Source organism: Bos indicus x Bos taurus, chromosome 20, assembly GCF_003369695.1.
Source record: "Bos indicus x Bos taurus breed Angus x Brahman F1 hybrid chromosome 20, Bos_hybrid_MaternalHap_v2.0, whole genome shotgun sequence".
In the NCBI taxonomy this organism is placed as follows: domain Eukaryota; kingdom Metazoa; phylum Chordata; class Mammalia; order Artiodactyla; family Bovidae; genus Bos; species Bos indicus x Bos taurus.
This window is the reverse complement of record NC_040095.1, coordinates 37,932,741-37,940,974: the sequence shown is the minus strand read 5'-3', so window position 1 is coordinate 37,940,974 and position 8,234 is coordinate 37,932,741.

Below are 8,234 nucleotides of genomic sequence, written 5' to 3'. Positions count from 1 at the left end.
TGGAGAAGGGAAAAGCTACCCACTCTAGTATTATGGCCTGGAGAATTCCATGGACTTTATAGTTCATGGGGTTGCAAAGAGTCAAGCACCATTTCCCCAGGTACCTGCTTAAAATCTCTGCTAGTATAGCAAACTCAAGACTTGATAAGTGCTAAGTCCCATCAGTTGTGTCCAACTCTTTACGACCCCGTGGACCATAGCCCACCAGGCTTCTCTGTCCATGGGATTCTCTCCAGGCAAGAATACTGAAGCAGTTTGCCATTTCCTCCTCCAGGGGATCTTCTCAACCCAAGGATTGAACCCAGGTCTCTTAGGTCTCCTGCACTGGCAGGCAGATTCTTTACCACTAGCACAGCTTGGGAAACTCAAGATATCCCTAGGCAAATCCCCAAGGGAACTTGACCTACCATTCCAGGACTATTGCTATGACGGCCTAAAAGGTCATTGTTCCTGAACAGGTATCAGGGTCCTAACTCTAAAGTCCACATCTTTACCTGGAGGACTGAACCTCTAAATCTGAGACTCTAATTCTGAATAAGCTTCATAAAATAGGACTAGGGGTCTTTCCACAGTTTCCTGATGTATAAGTTGAGGTCATCTTGTAATTTTGCTGCCGTATAATGTTAACCCTGGGAAGGACAGGGCCTGAAAACCCCAGAAGATATCTTTGCATTTTCTACCTTCAAAACAAGATTGGCTTCAATGCTGGTTTTTAGTGCAACTCTGAAACAGACAGAAAAGACCAAAACCAGAGAATTCCTAGAAGAAAACTAGGTGCTCCTTGACATAGTTCTGGGTGATGATTTTTTTTTTGATTTGACACCCAAAGCAAAGGCAACAAAAGCAAAAATAAACCTATCTAAACTTACAGTCTTTTGCATACCAAGTGAAAGTAAAAGTCGCTCAGTCGTGTCTGACTCTTTGTGACCCCATGGACTATATGGTCCATGGAATTCTCTAGGCCAGAATACTGTAGTGGGTAGTCTTTCCCTTCTCCAGGGCATCTTCCCAACCCAGGGATCGAACCCAGGTCTCTCACATTGCAGGCGGATTCTTTACCAACTGAGCTATCAGGGAAGCCCTGCACAGCAAAGGAAACATCAACAAAATGAATTATTGTAACTCACCACACAATAATAAGAGTAAAAATGAAGTACCATATGATCTTTTCAATAGGTGCAGAAAAAAATTTTGACAAAAATCATTACCTTTTTATTATAGAAACTCTCAGCATAACTAGGAATAGAAAACAATTTTTTAAAAAACATTTACTTAGCTGCTCCATGTCTTTGTTGCAGCTCGCAGGATCTTTGATCTTCCTTGCAGCCTGTCAGATCTAGTTCCCTGACCAGGAGTTGAATCCCGGGCCCCCTGCATTGGGAGCTTGGGGTCTTAACCACTGGACCACCAAAGAAGTCCTGAAAGCAATTTCTTCAATGTGATAAAAGGCATGTATTTTTAAAAATCTTGGTCTATAATCATACTTAATGATGAAACATTGAACTCTTTCCATATAAGATAAGAACAAAGTAGAAATGCCTGCTCTTATTATTTGTGTTCGACAACATGATAGAAACTCTAGCCAGTTCATTCATTCATAAATACATACATACATAAATAAAATAATCAGGAAGGAAGAAAACTGATATCCATCAGAGACACCATTGTGTACATAGAAAATACTACTGAAGTGATAAAAATTCCCAGTAAAATAAGTCAAATTATCAAAATTGCAGGACTCAAGGTCAATATATAAAAATCAGTTGTATTTCTGTCTAATAACAGAAACTGTTGGAATTAAAATCTAAAAAAATCCAAAAACTTTACATGCCTAAGATTGAACCTAGCAACAAATTGTCCATGACCTCTACACTCTACAAAGGATTATTGAAATTGAAAGATATACAAAGTTACTGGCTCTGAAAGCTCAAAATTGTTCTCTATTCTCCCAAAAATTGATCTATAAATTCAACACTCACACACTCCCAGCAAGATGCTTTGAAGGAAAAGAATTAATATTTATATTTTTTTAAAAAACCATAGTCCCCTAAATCATATATGTACAGACTTTAATTCAAGAAGGATTCATGGCCTAAATGTAAAAATCTAAAACCATAAAACTTAAAGAAAAAGAAAACATAGGAGAATACCCTTATTACTTGGGGACAGCAAAAATGTCTTAAACAATAAACTTGATAAACCAGGGTTCATCAAACCTAAATGCCTCTGTTCATCAAAGACAAGTAAGAAAGTGAACAGGCTATCCATGCAAGATCTTTATTCCAGAACATATAAAGAACTTGTACAAAACAATTAATAGATTAATAGTTTATTAATAAAAAGACAGACTTTAATTTTTTTGACTCCAAAATCACTGCTGATGGTGACTGCAGCCATGAAATTAAAAGATGCTTCCTCCTTGGAAGAAAAGTTATGACCAACCTAGACAGCATATTAAAAAGCAGAGACATTACTTTGCCAACAAAGGTCCATCTAGTCAAAGCTTTGGTTTTTCCGGTAGTCACGTATGATTGTTAAGAGTTGGACTATAAAGAAAGCTGAGCACCAAAAAATTGACGCTTTTGAACTGTGGTGTTGTAGAAGACTCTTGAGAGTCCCCTGGACAGCAAGGAAATTGAACCAGTCCATCCTAAAGGAAATCAGTCCTGAATATTCATTGGAAGGACTGATGTTGAAGCTGAAACTCCAATAGTTTGGCCATCTGATGCAAAGAACTGACTCATTTGAAAACACCCTGATGCTGGGAAAGATTGAAGGCAGAAGGAGAAGGGGACAACAGAGGATGAGATGGTTGGATGGCATCACCAACTCAATGGACATGAGTTTGAGTAAACTCCAGGAGTTGGTGATGGACAGGGAGGCCTGGCGTGCTGCAATTTATGGGTTCACAAAGAGTCAGACACGAGACAGCGACTGAACTGAACTGAACTGAACTGAATAAAAAGACAAACAACCTAACTAAAAACTGGGCTATTTTTTGTTTCTTTGTTTGTTTCTGTTTTACAAGGTAAGGGGGAAGGAAAGAGGTGGACCAACATGACCTCCTCTATGGTAGAGGTTTCTGGATCTGAATGTGTGGATCACTCCAAAAAAAAAAAGAGCAAAGAGGAACAGACAGTTCAAAAAGGAAGATATATAAACAGCTGTTAACACACAGAAAAATGTTTAACATCATTGGACATAAAGGAAATGAAAACTGAAACTAGAGGTACCATTTCACCCTCACCAGAAAGTTTTAAGTGAAAAAGACTGACACCACCCATGTTGGCAAGGATGTCCATATTGCCAAAGGTTGGAGAACTACTTAGCAATTTCTTTAAATGATAAGCCCACATTTATTCATTTCCCTGTTTTTGTCTTGGCTACAATTCTTTCTGGTGTTTAGAGTGTTCTAGCTTTCTTCCTTCTGCCATTCTTCCCCTAATCTAAATGGTATCCATCATTTAATGCTCTTCCTGCTCTGGGTGATGTTACCAGCTATGGCTGGTGTCTCTACTCGCTGTCTACTGGCTGAATACTGAAGCTTATCCAGGATGCTGGGTATTACCTTCAATTCTATGCTAACTTTGCTCTCAAATGTACCTGTGTGTAGGACTTGTTTCCTTGATGACAGAGTCTCATAAACTCAAGCATTTTTTTTTTTTATTGGACACACCACTCTAAAAGCCATGTGCCAGTGACATCTGCTGGTCCCTTGCTTTCAACTGTTGGGCCAACAGATGTCTTCACATTCCATTGGCAGCAAATTCTCCAAAAAGAAAGCCACTGTTCACCTGCGACTCCTGTTTAAGAGCCAGTGAATGAGGACTTTATATTTCTCTTCATCCCAAGGGCTTCTTCTGTGATAGTTTCTGAAAACCCTGGTGAGGAGTAATATCCTGTGTCAGCTTTCACTTGAGGTTTTACTTTGCTTTATTGGGGCTTTGTTTTCATGTTTAAACATTTGCTAATTTATACAGCATTTGAGAAATGCCCCCACCTAAGGGAGTGAACTCCGGGAGATGGTGATGGACAGGGAGGCCTGGCGTGCTGCGATTCATGGGGTCGCAGAAAGTCGGACACGACTGAGCGACTGAACTGAACTGAAGGGATTCTACACTTAAAAATCTCAAGACAAATTGGCTGAAAAGTGAGATTCCTAGTTCTCAAGACCAGGAATCAGGCTGACAAACTGAATGAGCTGCAGTCAACTCTGACCTCCTTTTGCTAAAGAGGCCTGACATTTAGAGAAAACCCTGAGGAGAGAGCCCTGCCTTGTGTGTTCTGGTAAGTGATGCTGGGGGAAACAGAGACGTGGTTGAAGAAGGGAGAGTCTCTACCTTGTGGACTGAAATTCCTGGGAGCTGTACAAATACATTTTTGCCTGGACTCCCCCATAAGTAATCTACATAAGACCTTCTGAAATAGGACCCAGACATAAGTATACTTTCGAAGTTCCTCAAGTGATTCTAATATGAAGCCAGGCTTGAGAATGTCAGTTCAGGAGGTAGACAGAAGGCAAACATGCATTTACCCTAAATACATAAGGACACAGGGTATATCACCATTCACATATATTTAAATGGTTCAAGTATATTTAAAATTGGTTTCAGGAGAAAGAAGAAGATGGAATGAACTAATGTTGGGACAAATGGTGTTGAAACTTCTGTTTCAATGAGAAAATCCTTCCTCTGAGGATGATTACTGATAATTACTGGGAGCAAATAAGAGGAAACTGACATTTCATCAGTGAGACATGTACAGTAAGCTTCTTCCAAAAGAGCATGAGGTTATGAATAGGGAGAATAAATATGACCAAATGCATAGTCAGTTTAGGCTATAGTAGGTAGATGAGCATCTTCTGATTGGATTGGGAAAACAAGCAGATAGCCAGCTTAAGGCCAGAAAGCAATAGTGCAAGGAGTCTTCTTGAATTCAATGACTGAATGAGGATAATTTTCCAAGTTATATCTGGAACAATTTCAAAGGGTTTCATTAACTGCAAAATCCTAGTCAAGAAAGATTTATACTTTGGTTTAATGTATCCATAAATCTTGATCTTTTGATAGTGGAGCAGTTGTTTCAGTTCAGTCGCTCAGTCATGTCCGACTCTTTGCGACCCCATGAATCGCAGCACGCCAGGCCTCCCTGTCCATCACCAACTCCCGGAGTTCACTCAGATTCACGTCCATCGAGTCAGTGATGCCATCCAGCCATCTCATCCTCTCTCATCCCCTTCTCCTCCTGCCCCCAATCCCTCCCAGCATCACAGTCTTTTCCAATGAGTCAACTCTTCACATGAGGTGGCCAAAGTATTGGAGTCTCAGCCTCAGCATCAGTCCTTCCAATGAACACCCAGGACTGGTCTCCTTTAGGATGGACTGGTTGGATCTCCTTGCAGTCTAAGGGACTCTCAAAAGTCTTCTCCAAAACCGCAGTTCAAAAGCATCAATTCTTCGGCACTCAACTTTCCTCACAGTCCAACTCTCACATCCATACATGACCATTGGAAAAAACATAGCCTTGACTAGATGGACCTTTTTTGGCAAAGTAATATCTCTGCTTTTTAATATGCCATCTAGGTTGGTCATCAGAGAAGGCAATGGCACCCCACTCCAGTACTCTTGCCTGGAAAACCCCATGGACGGAGGAGCCTGGTAGGCTGCAGTCCATGGGGTCGCTAAGAGTCTTACACGACTGAGCGACTTCACTTTCACTTTTCACTTTCATGCATTGGAGAAGGAAATGGCAACCCTCTCCAGTGTTCTTGCCTGGAGAATCCCAGGGACGAGGGAGCCTGGTGGGCTGCCGTCTATGGGGTCACATAGAGTCAGACACGACTGAAATGACGTAGCAGGTTGGTCATAACTTTCCTTCCAAGGAGTAAGCGTCTTTTAATTTCATGGCTGCAATCACCATCTGCAGTGTTTTTGGAGCCCAGAAAAATAAAGTCTGACACTGTTTCCCCATCTATTTCCCATGAAGTGATGGGACCAGATGCCATGATCTTGGTTTTCTGAATGTTGAGCTTTAGGCAGTTGTTTATCATCTATTAAATGCTGTACACTATGGTACACTCTGTGGACTGATAGCGAGGCAGGCAAACATGACTTTTGACTTCATGGAGCTGGCAGTTTGACTGGAAAGAGAGATATTACAAATCATTACAAATAACAGATTAAAAAATAAGATGTTAAGTCTTTCAAAGGAAAGCACTAGGTATTATGAAAGTTGTTGTTATTTAGTCACTAAGTTGTGTCCGACTCTTCATGACCCATGGACTGTAGCCCACCAGGTTCCTCTGTCCATTGGGTTTTCCAGGCAAGAATACTGGATTGGGTTGCCACTTCCTTTTCCAGGGGATCTTCCCCACCCAGGGATTGAACCTGTGTTTTCTGCATTGCAGGAGGATTCTTTACCCCTGAGATCCCAGGGAAGCCCTATAGACACAATCTAATTAGTCTAGCAGTTAGTATAATGATTCTGTCTGTATGCTACTATCAATTTCATATAAATCAGTTGGGAGGCTTTCATTAAGTTTTAAAAAACATTTAAAGTAACATGTGGGATAGTTTTGAGAAACCCTGCCTACAAATCCAGGGCTGAAGAGTTTCTACAAAAATCACACTGATAAGTCCCTCTTCAAAGTGGGCAAGTGACACTCTGAGCAGCACTGGCCCAAAATGCCAACTCAGAATACCAGAAGTCTTCCTTTGGTATTCCCATGCCCCCTTTTCTGGACCTCTCTCCTTTCTTACTAATTCTAATACTCACACACATCTAATCTCCAGCCCTCACTCCCTCCACAGGGAAAAGACAAAGATGTTGTGAGGTTTAAAAGATGTCACAAGGCTCCTCCTATTGATAGCCCATTGAACAATCCCCAGTACCTAATATCATGCATTAGCTCAGATCAGGGCAGGATGGAAACTGAGTAAATTAATCTACTGATTCAACACAAATTGAGTATCTATTATGGGTCAGGCACAAGTGGTTCTGTAAACAAAAATGATTCCTTTTGGAGCTTATGTCTGAGGAAAGAGGTGAGAAATAGCATAGTATGTTAGATAGTGCTAAGTTCTGATGGTTTTCAGAATTTGGCCAGGCAGAATCCCCTTCCCTAGGGACTCAGACAGTAAATGAGGGAGACCTGGGTTTAATCCCTGTGTTGAGAAGATACCCTGGAGAGCATGGCAACCCACTCCAGTATTCTTGCCTGGAGAACCCCATGGACAGAGGAGCCTGGAGGGCTGCAGTCCATGGGATCGCAGAGTCAGACATGACGGAGCAACCAAGCACAGTATGTTAGATAGTGCTAAGTGCTAAGAAGAAAAGTTAAGCAGGGGTGTTCCCTCAGAAATGACTTCCAGATAAGGACCTGGAGGAAGAGGATCAACTTACCCATGCAGATACTTGGTGTTTCTCAAATAACAAGAATCTTCTGTGGGGCAGCATTTTGCTTGGTATTTCCATTATTTGATTATAATCCTCACACTAATGAGCACTGTAAGCCATCTCACTCACCATCTCCCTTTTTTAAATAAATATGAGTCTAAGGATTGGGTTTACTGGGGAGTCTCTGAACTAACCAGGGTTCAGGGGCCCCAAACACCATATTAAGAGATACCACTTTCTTATCAATTCTAATAATTTGTGTATTTTTGGATCTTCCACATACATAATCATGTCAGAGTAAATAAAACCTTCTCATTCTTAGGCCTTTTATTTTTCTCTTCTTATGATTATGGAACATACAATGTTAATAGAAGTGGTGATGGTAGGTATTCTTGGCTTTCTCTGGGTCTTAAAGGTAAAGATTATAGCATAAAGGATGACATCTGCAGTAATTTTGCATTCATTTATACATATATGTCTATATATATATGTATTCTTTTATCAGAAAAAATGTTTTTCAGTTGTTTTTCATTTATTATTTTTTAACTGAAATACAATTGATGTGCCATATGCACATCATATAAAATATATAAAATAAAGTATAAAATAGTGATTCACAATTTTTAAGTTATACTCCATTTATAGTTATTATAAAATATAGGCTATATTTTCTGTATTGTACAATGTATCCTTGTAGCTTATTTTCTACATAATGGTTTGTACCTCTTCATCCCCTACTTTTATATTGCCCCTCCCTCTTTTCCTCTCCCCACTGGTAAACACTAGTCTGTTTTCTATGAGTCTGGTTTTTTATTTGCTTGTTGTCGTTACATTCACTA